Here is a 15606-nt window from a genome sequence, read left to right on the forward strand (position 1 = left end):
ACAAATGCATTACAAAAAAAATAATTTTTTACAACTCTGACTGTAATTAAGTTGATAAGCTTTCTTTGAAAAAGAAAAGTTAAAAAAAATATTTAACTTATAAACCAAACATAGTTTGAATTTATAAAAATCAAAATCAATTTCATATGTGTCCAAAAAGGCAAGGTTCAGCATTAGTGATTCTGCACAGTTATGCCTTACCAAAAACATCTTCAATAATCATAAATGCTCCAATTATTATAAGCATTATATGTACATTTTAAAAGATGGCAGATCAATAAAACCTTGAAGCAAGTGGCCCATAGTTTCTTCGAAGCATACATATAAGCTTAACACTGAATATTTATTTTGAACAAAAATTTCAAATGTCCTGCATCAGTAGACTCAATGGAGAAAATCGAAATTATTGTTTTCATTAAACTCTGCCAACAGATGTGGCCAATGTCGATGTCGATGTCTACGATGACGATGTTAATGATAATTCCAAGAACTTTAAGGAGCACGTACACAAACACACAAAATTTGGAAAACATGTAAATTGGCTTTAATTTGGTATTTTGTGAGATAGGGGGAAACATTTAATACATTACTGTGAATAAGTAGACATTTTTTTTATTATTCAACGTTCAAAGCTTCGGAAAAAAAATCAAAAGGGTATGATGTCATTTAATTTAATGATATTTTTTAGCTCTCTCTCCCCATCATTTTTAAAACAGATAATTATTATTGGTGGTTACAGACTTCGACAAACAAAAAACATAGAAATACATTTCCTTATTTAGAATATAAACCATTATTTTGTCTCTCTTTAAGACAATTAAAACAATGAAAAACATTAATAGAAATTAAATTTTGCACAGCACAGAACTGAAATGAAATGTCCTCATACCTACTTTGATTTCTGCATCTAATAAAATACCTAACTTATAAACATAGATACAACAAATATCAGAGTAAAAGTAAATATACTGTTTGTATTTCAGCAATGTTTGAAAATTATATGACTCGTTCACTTGGATGCCAAGGGTAAACATTTGAAAATACTCTTAACCCAAGGGGAATTGGGTTTGTTTTAAGTGGCAAAGGTATACTTCAAACCAATTACTCTATAAAGGATCAGTGGAAAATTTAAATCATGGAAAGAGAGCAATACCTATTGAATAAAATTATGATTCTTGGAACAACTGTTTTTCTTCAAGAACCTGGAGTAACTATTTGGAAATGCTTTGCATGAAAAAGTATTTAATTTCTAAGAAAAAGTGAGGAAGAATTTTTCTTATAATCTTAAACTAAAAGAACTATTTAATATTTAAATTTAATATTAAAAATTTTTGAACATAATCGAATTGGATTGAGAAATGAAATTGTTGAAATATTCTTTTACCAACTTCTAGTGAATCAAAAAGGTTTTTAACAAATGCAACTAAATTTTTAATTAACCTTTTAACGTTTTTTCCTATTCCAATAAAAAAAAAACTTTTTCGACTTCAAGCTCAGCTTGAATTCAATAAACTTATCCTTAATGTATGTATGTAATCGTTTCAATTCTACATTTTGGGAGCAAGGATGTTAAGCTGGAAATATTTATTAAAGAAGCTGAAGGTTATTTTGTCTGCAAAACATCTAAGTGGATATATCGCAGACAAAATGGAACCCTGGAGCTAATTAGCTATTATGAAGTAAATATTAGATTTAAAATCATCCAAAACAACTTATATTGAACGAATACAAATGAAATTTTTTATAAAATGAAAAAAAAGATATCAATTAAAAGAACATGTTGCTAGACTCTATTAATCTTTTTCCAAAGCAGTACCTACCTATTCGAATTGATTTCACTTTTAGTGAGATATTTATGTCTCGAGCAGAGGCGGATTTACCAGAAGGCTGAGTAGGCTGGAGGCTAGGGCGGCAAATTTGGGGACCGATCTGTTCACCTCATAGAAGTCAAAATAATTTTTCCATGACGACTTTCTGATGTCTTGCAGATAGAATTCTGTAAAAAAAATTTGCAATGACTCTTTTCTCCCATTAGTCATTGCACATTCCATATTCTAGACTAAAACAACAAGTTCGCCGCCCCTCAACTAGTAATCAGCATCAGCGCATTTTTCTCATACTTTGTATGAGAAAATTCCCCCTTTTACGTAAGTCGTTTGTACGACTTGCTCTGGGAGCTACAATTTGTCTTAAATACGAAATTTATCTTGGCAGTCCCCTTCTCTCTTCGCCCCTCCTTCCAATGACACGATAATTGCTTTACTTAAGCCTCAATTTTGGCGTTCAGAGCGAGTCGTTTTTTGTATCGTTTTAGTACAAACGACTTAAGTAATAGGGGTGAATGTATTCCCCTTTTCCCACTAACACCCTATACATGCCAGTCCAACTACTAGTTGGAGGCTACGAACTGGCTAGTTTATATATAATTTTATGATTTTTTTGTGTGATTTTTAACCGTGATTTCAATTGTTTTTGTTTTTTTTTTATGAAAATCTAAAAAAATACGCTAAAATAATAAAACAATTACACGCAACAAACCATATTTTAACCTTCGTGTTTTTTTTTTAATAATCACGTTCCTTACGAGTTTTCACGTGAGAATGAGAAGGACTAATGAAGCTATCATATATGTAATATGTATGTACAATTGTACATATTCGAAAAAGTTGAGGTGAAACCCATGGTTGTACAAAAAAACCAGCGATTTACCAAACCTATCCGTGTTTTACTGGCGAAAATACACCATAGATTCGTGTAGAAACCGTGACTTTTAAAGAGGAATCTCGAGATTTTAAGGGGGCAACCAAATCATTAATTTAACCGAACTAACCCTATCCTTGGTTTTAGTGGCCAACTTTTGCTTTAAACGACACGTTCCATTATTTCTGTTTTTCCCGGCTACCGAAGATTTTGCCAAAGCATTACGTGATTAGAAGATGATTTTAGCAAAAACAATAACACAATCGTACAGCAGCGACCCATTCTGAAAGTGTAGAGATATGTAATTTTTCCAAAGTAATTCGGGATGTTTTCGGAGTGATCCGTTTACCGGGGAAACCCGTGATTTTACTGACGCGACATTGTGATTTTAGGGTTCGACATATTGCCCGTACATAGGGCAATATGGTTTTTTGGGACTATTTTTAATTTAATTTATTTTTTGTTAAAAATCTTGAATTTTTACTCTTAAATAATGAATTTATGTTACGTTTTTATAAAATTAAATAAAAATCAATGATTAGTTAAAATTGTTGTCCGTATTAAAGTTATTTGAGTTTGTGCTTAGGTATGCCATAATGCCCTAATTAACCTACTTGTAAAATACAAAAATTATTAGAAAATAACCTCCGTGGGTTCAATTCTAATCTTGTATGATTTTTAACATCGCTGTATTAGATTTTAATTTTTTTGTGATACATTTTAATATATTGTATTACAGTTTAATATAATTGTATTACATTTTAATATAATTGTATAACATTTTAATATAATAATTGTAGATATTACATTTTAATATAATTGTATTTAAATATAATACAAATTTATTTCAAACTAATATAAAAAGTATTAGATTGTATTACAAGAATATTAAATTTTTTTTTTATTTTCAGTAATGAAGTTTGGAAAAAGAATACATTTTATTAACTTTCAATACATTTGGTATTGAATTGAAATATTTTTGAATTATCTTTTAATAAAATTCTTATTAGAAATTAATATAAAAAGATTAAATTTTAATATGGAATACTTGAAATTTAATACATTTGGTATTAAATTCTAATATGAACTGAATTATTTTTAAATACAACTATATTAAGTTTTAATACATTTTGTATTAACTAAAAAATTTTAATATTTGTCATGTATTAAATTTTCAATACATTTTTGGTGTAGTGTAGACCTATATGTAACCCAAAAAGAATTATAAAATACTCCAGAATTTTTAACCGTGTATATTAGTTTGTTTGTAGATTTTAAGAGCTGTTTCTATATAAATTTAAAAAAATTCTTGATGTTGGGGAAGAGCCGACATTTAGGATAAAATTTTATAAAATGAAAATTTTTTTTTGTTATTTGACTTTTTTGAGATTGCTTTGAGTATTACGTCTGCCGTTTTCGAGTAATTTGCTATAATGTGAAAAATTTGTATGAGAGGTTCACTTTCTAAGCGAGATATAAATTTAAAAAAAAATTAAGGGACAAGATCAGCAAAAACTGAAAAGCCTAAACCTTGAAAATTTGTAAATCCGCCTCTGGTCTCGAGCTACAGTGCAAACGGCTTAAGTGTTTTGTTTTAAATTTGCTAGTTAAGGATCTTAGTTGATTCCCTAGAAGAGAAATTTAATATGTATTAAGGAATAAAAGATACTTGCAATATGACCAAAATTGAAAAAGTTTTTTTTTTATAAACAGAACTGAAACGATGTTGATTAAAATAGTACGTCCACTCTAAAAAATAACATACTATGTACTTTTGAAATAAAAAATATTCGTTTTCTTGATTTCTGACTTTCGAGTGAACTGCATAAGATTTCAAAAAATATTTTTTTTTTATAAACGTTTAAGTCCCCTTAAATTAAAATAAAAAAATTAAAAAAAAAAACTGTTAATATGTTTAGATCTGCTAAAAAAATCAACTTTTGTTTTATTTTGATAAGCCACTCTTTTTCGCTTATACCACATTACTAAAATTCTTTAAAAAATTCTATTTAATTCTGGATATAGGTATTTTATTTCAATAAGAATAAAGAAAGACTAATTTAGCTTGAAGTTGTAAGAATTAAAAGAGACTACGCTTTCGCAAGTGGGTTTTGTAGGTGGCCTCGAGGGGAGTGTCCATTGAGATGGCAAATTTAAAAACAAAATCTCGAAAAATTTCATTTTTGATTAATAAATTTAAAAATAAAAGTTCGCCGTGAATCTTGGCCATACTTTGTCCACAAAAAAAGTTTATAGCGGGACTCGGTACGATAGATAAGGATAGTTTTCTGGATAAAGATTTTAGACCAGTGACAATATTTTTTGATTTTGAAAAAACTATTAGCTGCATATGGGTGGTGGTAAAATTTAGGATAAATGGTACATGAAAATGGAAAAATAAATTGCCCACAAACAAGTTGGGGGAAAGGGGGTGGGTCTCAAAAATAGTGTTTTTTTACAATTTCTGTCAAAAGTAGACCTCCTATCGAAAAAAGATAAATCCAAAGGTTGTAAATAGTAAAAATGTCTGCAACTTTTACTCAAACCATTTTTTTATACAACCTCAAAAATATTGAGAAAAATGCAGAATTACGATTTTAATTTTAAAGATCAATTTTTCCATAAATTACAGTAATATTGGCGAGAAATATTTTTCTCTAGAAACCAAATTATTCTTTTCTAATGGCCTTGGATCTTATGAATTAGAATCTAGCATTTGAATTGCTCTAACGTGCTACGTTTTTGAGATATTAAATTTTGAACTTCCAAAACACTATTTTTGTGATGTTTTGGCATGGTAATATCCCAAAAATGTGATGTGGTAGAATTTTTGATTTCGGATTCGAGTTCAGCGCACAAAAAACCATTAGAAAAATATACCTTGATTTCTATAAAAAAAAAAAACGTTTTAACTATTGAAATCGAACAGTGCTAAACTAGAATCCAAAGTCAGAAAAATTCTATCACATCACGCTTTTGGGATATTACCATGCCAAAACATCAGAAAAGTAGTGTTTGCGAGCTTGTATATATTTCCGTGTACGGTTACACGACCGACGCACACTGGGGTCAAATGCATGAATTCTTGGCAGAAATTATTTTATGTTATTAAACTGTTGGAAAATGAATAAAAAGCACATAATAATATTTTATGTTTAAATGCGTGTTTTTGAAATGAATTCCTTGAAATTTGAAGATTGAATTGTTAGCATGACATCGCCTGAATGCCTCGCATATGAATTCAATAAGTATTTTATGCAAAAAATGTGGATAACAAAGTCCATACTTTACAATTTTTCAAGTAAAAGTATTAACTATTTTTAGTGCATATGACCCAATGTTCGCATCGTAATAAAAATCACTTGAACCTGATCCTACAAAAGAAAAAAACATAGAAACACATATGTCTGAAGACCTAAGAAATTCTCATGGTATTGGAAAAAATTAACAAAAAATTGAATTGTCCTTTAGTTTCAAAAAACATAAGATCTCTTAAAAATATAATCTTATGTAGGTGCATATACGTATGTTTTCACTTGTTGTCCCTAAAAAAGGTGTCCTGACAATATTGTATATTTGTGTATCGAAACAATTTTAAATAGATACTACCAAACTATGTTTGTATTGCTACAAAAGGTGAAGGACATTCCATTTTATAATAAAAAAAAAACTTATCCTCTCACCATTAACATACACATCACACCAAATTTCAAAGAAAACCATATTCACAATGGATACTCATACTGCCAGTAGTGTAGTTTATGTTTTTTCGCCCGAGGCATCCTCCCAAATTTAGACCAAATATCCTAAATAACAGTACATATTTACAAGATTTGATGTTAAAAATCAAAACAAACAAAATCGTAACATTTAGATCCTTTTAATATAAAGAAACACATATTGATAAAAATATTTTCTTAATTCAAAATTTTCCGTCCTTTACCCAGAGGCAATATCTTTCCTTAAGGGCCTCTTGCTACGTCACTGGATAATTTTTATTCTTCGTCATCCTTCAGTATACAGCTAAGCTTCTGATGGAAAATTCCTTTTGGAGAATCTGTAAAAACATGCATAGGTAAGTTAGAAATGGGTAAATATCTAACAGCGCTTCAAAGAATGCCAAACTAAAATGAAATTCGTTGATGAAAAACATACACATACCATCAGCAGGTTCTAAACCAAGACCAGAAAGGAAGATTCTCTATATATATATAGAACTCTAAAGAGACGAACGCAAGTGTATATGAATGTATCTATCTATGCGGAGGCTATTCAAGAGAAATTAATTATTACAGAAATTTTCTATCCCCTTCTTAAACCAACCCACACACTACACACACACACACAAAAGATAAAATGATGTAGATGTAGACACTCTATTATGGGTACAACATGGACGCAAAAGAAATATTCATTAAAGAGTCCAAACGATGATAGCGAGGACGAAATGGTTCAAAGGTTTTAATATGGCCGAAGGCGGGTGACAAGGGCATCCAAGGGCTGTCGTCAAACTGAAGATTGATAGCTTTACAAAAAAAAAAGGGTTGTCGTTCGAGAGAATAGGTGGCTGGAAATTAATTTACAGAAATCTCTGGATCCCTCTGCATACTTTGGTTTGACCGAAGACATTTTTCTTCTCGTATATTGTTATACCTACCTACGAGAATGAGTAGGTTTTTTGAGAAGAAAAGTGCGGCTTTTTCCGGTTCCCTTGAGTTTGAGACATAATGTGAATTTATTACAAGGATCCATATAGTAATTAGAGTGTCAACGGATATTTACAGTTAATTTTTTTCGTTGTTCATAGTCTTGGGGGTCATATATTGTTTTTCTTGTTTTTTTTTTTTTTTTTTTTGAGTGAACTTTACGATTGAAAATTTGTTAAGACGATGAATGGGGTTGTGGCAATTGAGAATTATTTATTGGTTTAATGAGTTCACTTTATGACAGAAGCTTATCGTCCGATGTACATTCATGCAATTGAATAGAATTAGACACCTTGCAGTTGCAAAATTCTGATCTTCTTTATCAGTGGACTATTTCAGGAGAAGTTCTAAAAATGGGTAAAATTCATCTAGGGATATACGCATTAGTTGAATTTTGATGAAACACAGGCGAAAATTAGTGGTAGCGCACCCAGCAAGGTAGCTCCTTCAAGCAAGATGTCTCCGAATCTTACGGACTAGGAAAAAACGTTGTGACTTTTAAATACCTAACCTAACCTAACCTAACCTAACCTAACCTAACCTAACCTAACCTAACCTAACCTAACCTAACCTAACCTAACCTAACCTAACCTAACCTAACCTAACCTAACCTAACCTAACCTAACCTAACCTAACCTAACCTAACCTAACCTAACCTAACCTAACCTAACCTAACCTAACCTAACCTAACCTAACCTAACCTAACCTAACCTAACCTAACCTAACCTAACCTAACCTAACCTAACCTAACCTAACCTAACCTAACCTAACCTAACCTAACCTAACCTAACCTAACCTAACCTAACCTAACCTAACCTAACCTAACCTAACCTAACCTAACCTAACCTAACCTAACCTAACCTAACCTAACCTAACCTAACCTAACCTAACCTAACCTAACCTAACCTAACCTAACCTAACCTAACCTAACCTAACCTAACCTAACCTAACCTAACCTAACCTAACCTAACCTAACCTAACCTAACCTAACCTAACCTAACCTAACCTAACCTAACCTAACCTAACCTAACCTAACCTAACCTAACCTAACTACCCATGGTAATATAATAAGTGAGATATCATTGAAAGTGTGTTGATTGCCCGCGGATTCTAGGTCAGGCTAGTGACTTCACTTTAAATTAGAACCCCTTTTTTAAAAAACTTAATTTTCTTTAAAATTCATTCTTAACATTTTTTCTTTAACAAAAAAAAATCAACAATTTTTGTTACTAAGTTAAGTGTAATTTGACATTTCAAGAGTTAATAAACTTTCATAATGCCAGAAGGACAATGTCTCATCCAAGATAGTTAGTTACCTATGTAGGTATACGGCTACCATTTAAAAACAACCCGTAAATAACCTATACCGTTTCCATATCAAAATGTATTAAAACGAGATTTTCATATGTAGGTTGTCGTAAGTTCACAACATGTGAGAGAGTTTGTATACGTTCATACGAGTATATCCATGAACAAAAAAGAAACCTCAAGTCTGCCTACTAACTCATACTCAACTTTCTCTTCTTTCGGAACGTTATACAAAAGCCATTGCCATGCCCATAACCCCCAAACCAAACTCAATATCACAGAATATTGCCCATAGGTTTATTTACCAACGTGAAAAATAAATTCATTTCGCCGAATATTCCGCGTCACTGAATAAACTCGCAGTAAATACTACCTACCTACCCGATATGTGCTTGTGCAGGCTGAAAACGTTGGATGACGTCGATGACGATATGACGATACAGGGCAATATACAGTTAACCCAGTATGCACCCACCGTGATGTCCGTGTCCATGTCCGTGTCCACTGCATCATATCGCTTCAATATCGATCATCAATGTGAGTGAAGCAAATAAACCACCATCATCATCAGCTACCGTATAGAGGTAAGGTACATTGATGTTGCATCTGGTAACCGACCCAAAAGGATGTCGAACTCGTATTAATAAACCCTATACCAAAGTTGTTGCCCTTCCATGCTCACGGCTCACCAGTCTTTTCTCTAGCACACCTGCACCCTTAGAACACATCATATGGAGTTGAAAGAGCCTTTATCATTTATCCTTTCCATGTATGCATAAAGGTACATAATAGTATGCATATATGTATAAGTTGTGCACTTGGTTAATGCTACAAAATTTGTGGGGAATATTTTTCCTATAGGGACTTTTGCTATATAAGACCAAATCCGTCCTTCCGTCATCGTCATCATCAACATCCAAACACTTATATGCCAAAAACGACACACGGATTATGTCCAAGAATCCAACTTTTGCGACAATAGTAACGACAACTCTATGCACAGTGCCTGATGATTGCACCTGGACGACAGTCATCACTTCAATTATTTCTGACCTTCCAACAAATTCCAACCTTTCTCTACTACTTCTACTACCTATACGTTTCCAACCTTAAACCAAAACCAAACGAAAATGCCAGCCAACTCCCCTCTGGCTTATAAAGGACGTTAAGTCTCCTTGGTTTATTTGAATGTGTGTTGTGTTGCGCAAAATTGAATTGGCATCGGTCGGACAACTGATTGATTTTGGGAAAAAAAATTTCGTTCGACATGGCCAAACGGTGCGAATGGGTTAAACTTAAAGTAGGCCAATCAATATAACGTGCCATGAATGTTGAATGGATTCGCTCTTCATGATAACTGATGGATGGAATATTATTGGCAATTCAAGTTCTGGGTATAGTTTTTTTTTTTTTTTTGTATGTGTGCCAACTACCTTATGATTTTTTTATTAAGGGTAAACTCAAGAGGATGAGATTTTATTATGGATTTTTAGATTTACGATTATAGTTTCCACATTTTGAACTTTTGTTTTTTTTTTATAAAATTTAATGTTTTAATGATTAGGCATTGGTTTTTATATACAATACATATATAATAAAGGTTGGTGAAGAAGTGCCTATTCAATAATTTGAGTGGATGATTGATTGATGTTTTGGTATGAAATACAAATCTGTCATATTTAAGTATGACGTTGTAAAGTTGTCAATGGAAGCTTGAAATTTATAGATATTTAAATTTTAGAACCAAATTTAAAAAAATAATAAACACAAAAATAAACATTTTTTAAGCATTACAAAAATATGAAAATAGTTCATTCTTTTTGCCACAGAGGGCGCCAAATTCAATTTATTATAACCTATGACCAGCGTACAACCAACACGTTTCTAAGGATACCCCACTTGATAAATTACGATAGGTGGTTTAGAAATAACGATGGAATGGGTGAACTTGCCTACGAAAAAAATTTATAACTCTCCTTTGTGCTGAACATAAAAGAAAATGTTTGTTTTGCCATAAATATTATAGAATAAAAATTATAAATTGTAAATTGTAAATTGTAAATTGTAAATTGTAAATTGTAAATTGTAAATTGTAAATTGTAAATTGTAAATTGTAAATTGTAAATTGTAAATTGTAAATTGTAAATTGTAAATTGTAAATTGTAAATTGTAAATTGTAAATTGTAAATTGTAAATTGTAAATTGTAAATTGTAAATTGTAAATTGTAAATTGTAAATTGTAAATTGTAAATTGTAAATTGTAAATTGTAAATTGTAAATTGTAAATTGTAAATTGTAAATTGTAAATTGTAAATTGTAAATTGTAAATTGTAAATTGTAAATTGTAAATTGTAAATTGTAAATTGTAAATTGTAAATTGTAAATTGTAAATTGTAAATTGTAAATTGTAAATTGTAAATTGTAAATTGTAAATTGTAAATTGTAAATTGTAAATTGTAAATTGTAAATTGTAAATTGTAAATTGTAAATTGTAAATTGTAAATTGTAAATTGTAAATTGTAAATTGTAAATTGTAAATTGTAAATTGTAAATTGTAAATTGTAAATTGTAAATTGTAAATTGTAAATTGTAAATTGTAAATTGTAAATTGTAAATTGTAAATTGTAAATTGTAAATTGTAAATTGTAAATTGTAAATTGTAAATTGTAAATTGTAAATTGTAAATTGTAAATTGTAAATTGTAAATTGTAAATTGTAAATTGTAAATTGTAAATTGTAAATTGTAAATTGTAAATTGTAAATTGTAAATTGTAAATTGTAAATTGTAAATTGTAAATTGTAAATTGTAAATTGTAAATTGTAAATTGTAAATTGTAAATTGTAAATTGTAAATTGTAAATTGTAAATTGTAAATTGTAAATTGTAAATTGTAAATTGTAAATTGTAAATTGTAAATTGTAAATTGTAAATTGTAAATTGTAAATTGTAAATTGTAAATTGTAAATTGTAAATTGTAAATTGTAAATTGTAAATTGTAAATTGTAAATTGTAAATTGTAAATTGTAAATTGTAAATTGTAAATTGTAAATTGTAAATTGTAAATTGTAAATTGTAAATTGTAAATTGTAAATTGTAAATTGTAAATTGTAAATTGTAAATTGTAAATTGTAAATTGTAAATTGTAAATTGTAAATTGTAAATTGTAAATTGTAAATTGTAAATTGTAAATTGTAAATTGTAAATTGTAAATTGTAAATTGTAAATTGTAAATTGTAAATTGTAAATTGTAAATTGTAAATTGTAAATTGTAAATTGTAAATTGTAAATTGTAAATTGTAAATTATAAAAAAAGTGAAATAAGTGAAATTTTCAATTAAAATGAAAATATGTATGTTCCTAATTACATAGGTAGGTACTTTGACATTTTTGACATGATTATAAAATTTCCATGACAAACTCTCTTGGCTTTCATTTTTACTCATAAAAACCACTTAAATATATTTTAATACATCAAAGAAATTAATTTAAATACATAGAAAACAATATAAACACAAATTTCAATTTCAAAATGTGTGTGTAACTTTTCAGAGCCAAATAACGTTCAATTGCATCCAAGGAATTTTGAAAACTTTCTCCTCTTTTTCAACTTCTCTTCATTTCTATTATCTCAACATCCCACATAAGCTTCAAAACAAAATACATTTATTGTGTCTTTTTGTCTTATAAAGTACAAAAAAAAGGAAGAAAAAACAAAAATTTGGTCAATTTGTTTACGTTTGGGAGACTATACCATTCGGTTTAGAGAAGGCTTCAAGAACAAAATTGAATTTGATCCTGAATCCTTAAACAGAAGGTACTTTATATTACCTTTTTTTGTGGGCACAATTGAAATTTATGTACAGAGAGAGAGAAAGAGAGAGTGAACGGACAAAGGCAAAACTTTTAAACAAGCTTTGCCTCTTCGTCTTCATATACATAGATATCCTGAGATGAAAAACTAATTTTGATGTGTAGACGGTTTTAGCTCTTTTTCAAACTAAAAGCATATCAAGCCAACCATCGAAGTTTAAAGAGTTTCTATATACACATAGAACACCTAAAACGTTGTCCATTCAGCCTGTGAATCCCCAAATGGATACCGAAGTATTTTTGAATAAATATACTCGATATGTGAATTCTATATGAGAACAATCCTCGGAATACCCAAAGCTTGTGGCCTTATAGTCTGTTTTTCGTTTGTTCAAGTTGTTCATTGATGATGGCCGTTGTCATCATTGAAAATGGTCAAATAGTTTGGAATGAGTTACAAATACTTTTTGAAACCAATGAAATGGCATCAATTTGTCGTGTTTCTTTATTTAGAAAGTATTGTTGCTTCAAACTAAATATATTTGTATATGGAATGGGATGGAATTGGATGGAATGGCAGAAATGTGGATAACCTTAAACAATCTCTAATACATGCTCTTGGGACCCTTTGAGCAAGGACTTTTCCCAAAATGCTATTGTTTGAGATGTTTAGATGAGATATTGTTTAGGAAGATAACATTTTTTTTTTTTTTTTCAACTTGAGTTGAGGAATGAAGTCAACAGTTATAACAACAGGCTACAGGTACAGCATACCAGCGTTACACATATTTAAGTGACAGTGAAAGTGACACATTTTGATAGAAGGTCATTGTCAATATAATTTTGTAATATTTCATTTCTTGAAAGAGTTGATTTAAATAAATTCCTGACTGGATACAGAATACCAGGGTTGTGAAAACTCATTTTTTTAATTTATTTGTTTTCCACTATAAAATTAAAAAAAAATATTTATTGCAAAAAAAAAAAATTTATTAAAAAATAATATTTGTTGCAACTGAAAAATTTTTTTGAAGTGAAAACTTCTTTAGTATCGTAGTGATTTGAAACAAGATGAAACGAAAACGCGACACGACTTCAACTTGTTATAACTTTTTTGTTTTAATAGATAGATGAATGAAATTTGTACTGTAGATAGGTAATTAAATAACTTATAATTTTACAAAATTTCAATTAATTTCATATTCAAAATTCGGAGATAACGGTAAAAAGATGTTCTTTCCCAACACACGTTATATCTTTTGATCTAGTGCACATACAAATTTGATTTAACTCTAATACGCATGCTGATAACATAACCTTTTATTTAATATATCACACATAACGTTACGTGCTCTACATGTTACACACAATTTAAAAATACCTCAAAACACCTGTGGAGATCTGTTGGCGATGACCAGCTACCAGTGTAGGAAGTACCGTAATCTCAGTCTGGAAATTGGACATTGTTGACTTTAAAAAATTCTAACTTCTCTTGTAGACATCTTTGAAATAAGATTTATCCATCATTAACAAGGTGAAACAATAAGCTTTCACATGGTATAAAATTTTGTATAGGTTGTCAAACAAAAAAATTTAATTAATAGCATGAGAACATAAAAATAAATGTTTTTTTTTTGCTTTTTTTGATGAAATTTCATCGAGTTTAAAAAATTTTAGCTCTTTTTGTAGATGTCTCATAGACTTGATCAATATATATATTTTGAGCTAAGACAATAAGCTTTTAGATGGTGTAGGTTGTTATAAGTTGTTAAGGAAGAAAATGGATTTAATAGCGTGAGAAGATAAAAATACGTGTTTTTCGCTTTTCTTGATGAAAATTGATCGAGTTCAAAAAATTCTAGCTCTTTTTGTAGATGTCTCATAGACCTGATCGATATTAAACAATAAGCTTTCAGATAATATAAAATTTATATAGGTTGTCATATAAAAAACATGGATTTGAAGGTGATAGAATAAAAATAGGTAGATTTTTTCTATTTTTTTTTTTTTTTTGCAAGAAATATGATTTTTTAAGGTTTCACTTCTACCACGTGTGAATTGCACACATGATTTTTTTTTATTGCAACTGAAAAATATTTGCATTAAAAAAAATATTTATTTCAAATAACAAAAATTGTACTTAAAAACAAAATGTCATTGTAACTGGAAAATGTTTGCATTGAAAATTAAATTTTTATTGCAAATAAAAAGATTTTGCATTAAAAATAATTAAGTGCAAACAAAAAATTCTCTTCATTGAAAAAAAAAAAAAAAAATCAATGCAAAATGTGTGCATTAAATATATTTTTTTAAAGCTATTTGACCATACATTAGCTATTTCAAATAGAATACATAATATCGAATCTAATGTACGGTCAAATAGCCAAAATTGTAAGAATTTCCACGACTATCTATTAAAAAAATATATTAAATCATTTTGCATTGTTTATTTTTTTTTTTTTGTTTCAATGCAGAAAGAGTGTTTTATTTGCAATAAGCTTTTTGTTGATGCAAATTTTTTTCCAATAAAAAATTTGTTTATATAATAAATATTTTTTTTATGCAATTTTTTTTTTATTTGCAATAAATATTTTTTTTTTTATTTCGAATGCATTTTTTTCAATTGTTATTTTTACAACATTGCAGAATGCACATAATATATCTATCCAAGGAGAAACATTTCTTCATTACTTTAAATTGTATCATTTTTTACATTAACAAATTAATTTTAAAGTGATTTTATTAATCGGCTACATTTTTAATTCGTCAAGAATCTTTCTCCCAGTTTCATAAAAATAAACCTTTGATAGGAAAATAAAATTAAATTTGATGTCAACATTTAATGATAGAGGTACATTCGCCATTTTTTTTTTTCAAGTCAAGTAAGTAGGTAAATGTGTATCAACTTTGAGTACTTCCACTTTATTTTAATTTTTTTTTTTTAATAAAACCGCCCCTGAAATGCAATTATTTTTTCGCTTAAATGTGGACACTTAAAAAGCCGCTCATGAGTCTTTTATCTCCATTATTATTTCCATACACTTACACTCTAAAGCTTACACAAAGTTGCATCAGAGGAAAA

The 15606-nt window shown here is 29.1% G+C and overlaps 1 long non-coding RNA gene across 1 annotated transcript in view; it reads right to left on the reverse strand.

Annotated features, from left to right (window-relative positions):
• Positions 1-6564: 6564 nt before the first annotated feature.
• The window catches only part of LOC129914654 (uncharacterized), a 30450-nt gene continuing 21408 nt past the window's right edge, over positions 6565-15606 (reverse strand). The window contains exon 2 of the long non-coding RNA XR_008772221.1: positions 6565-6757. This is a non-coding gene — a long non-coding RNA (uncharacterized LOC129914654). The remainder of the gene's footprint in view (positions 6758-15606) is intronic.

This window comes from Episyrphus balteatus, chromosome 3, assembly GCF_945859705.1.
Source record: "Episyrphus balteatus chromosome 3, idEpiBalt1.1, whole genome shotgun sequence".
Classification (NCBI taxonomy): Eukaryota; Metazoa; Arthropoda; class Insecta; order Diptera; family Syrphidae; genus Episyrphus; species Episyrphus balteatus.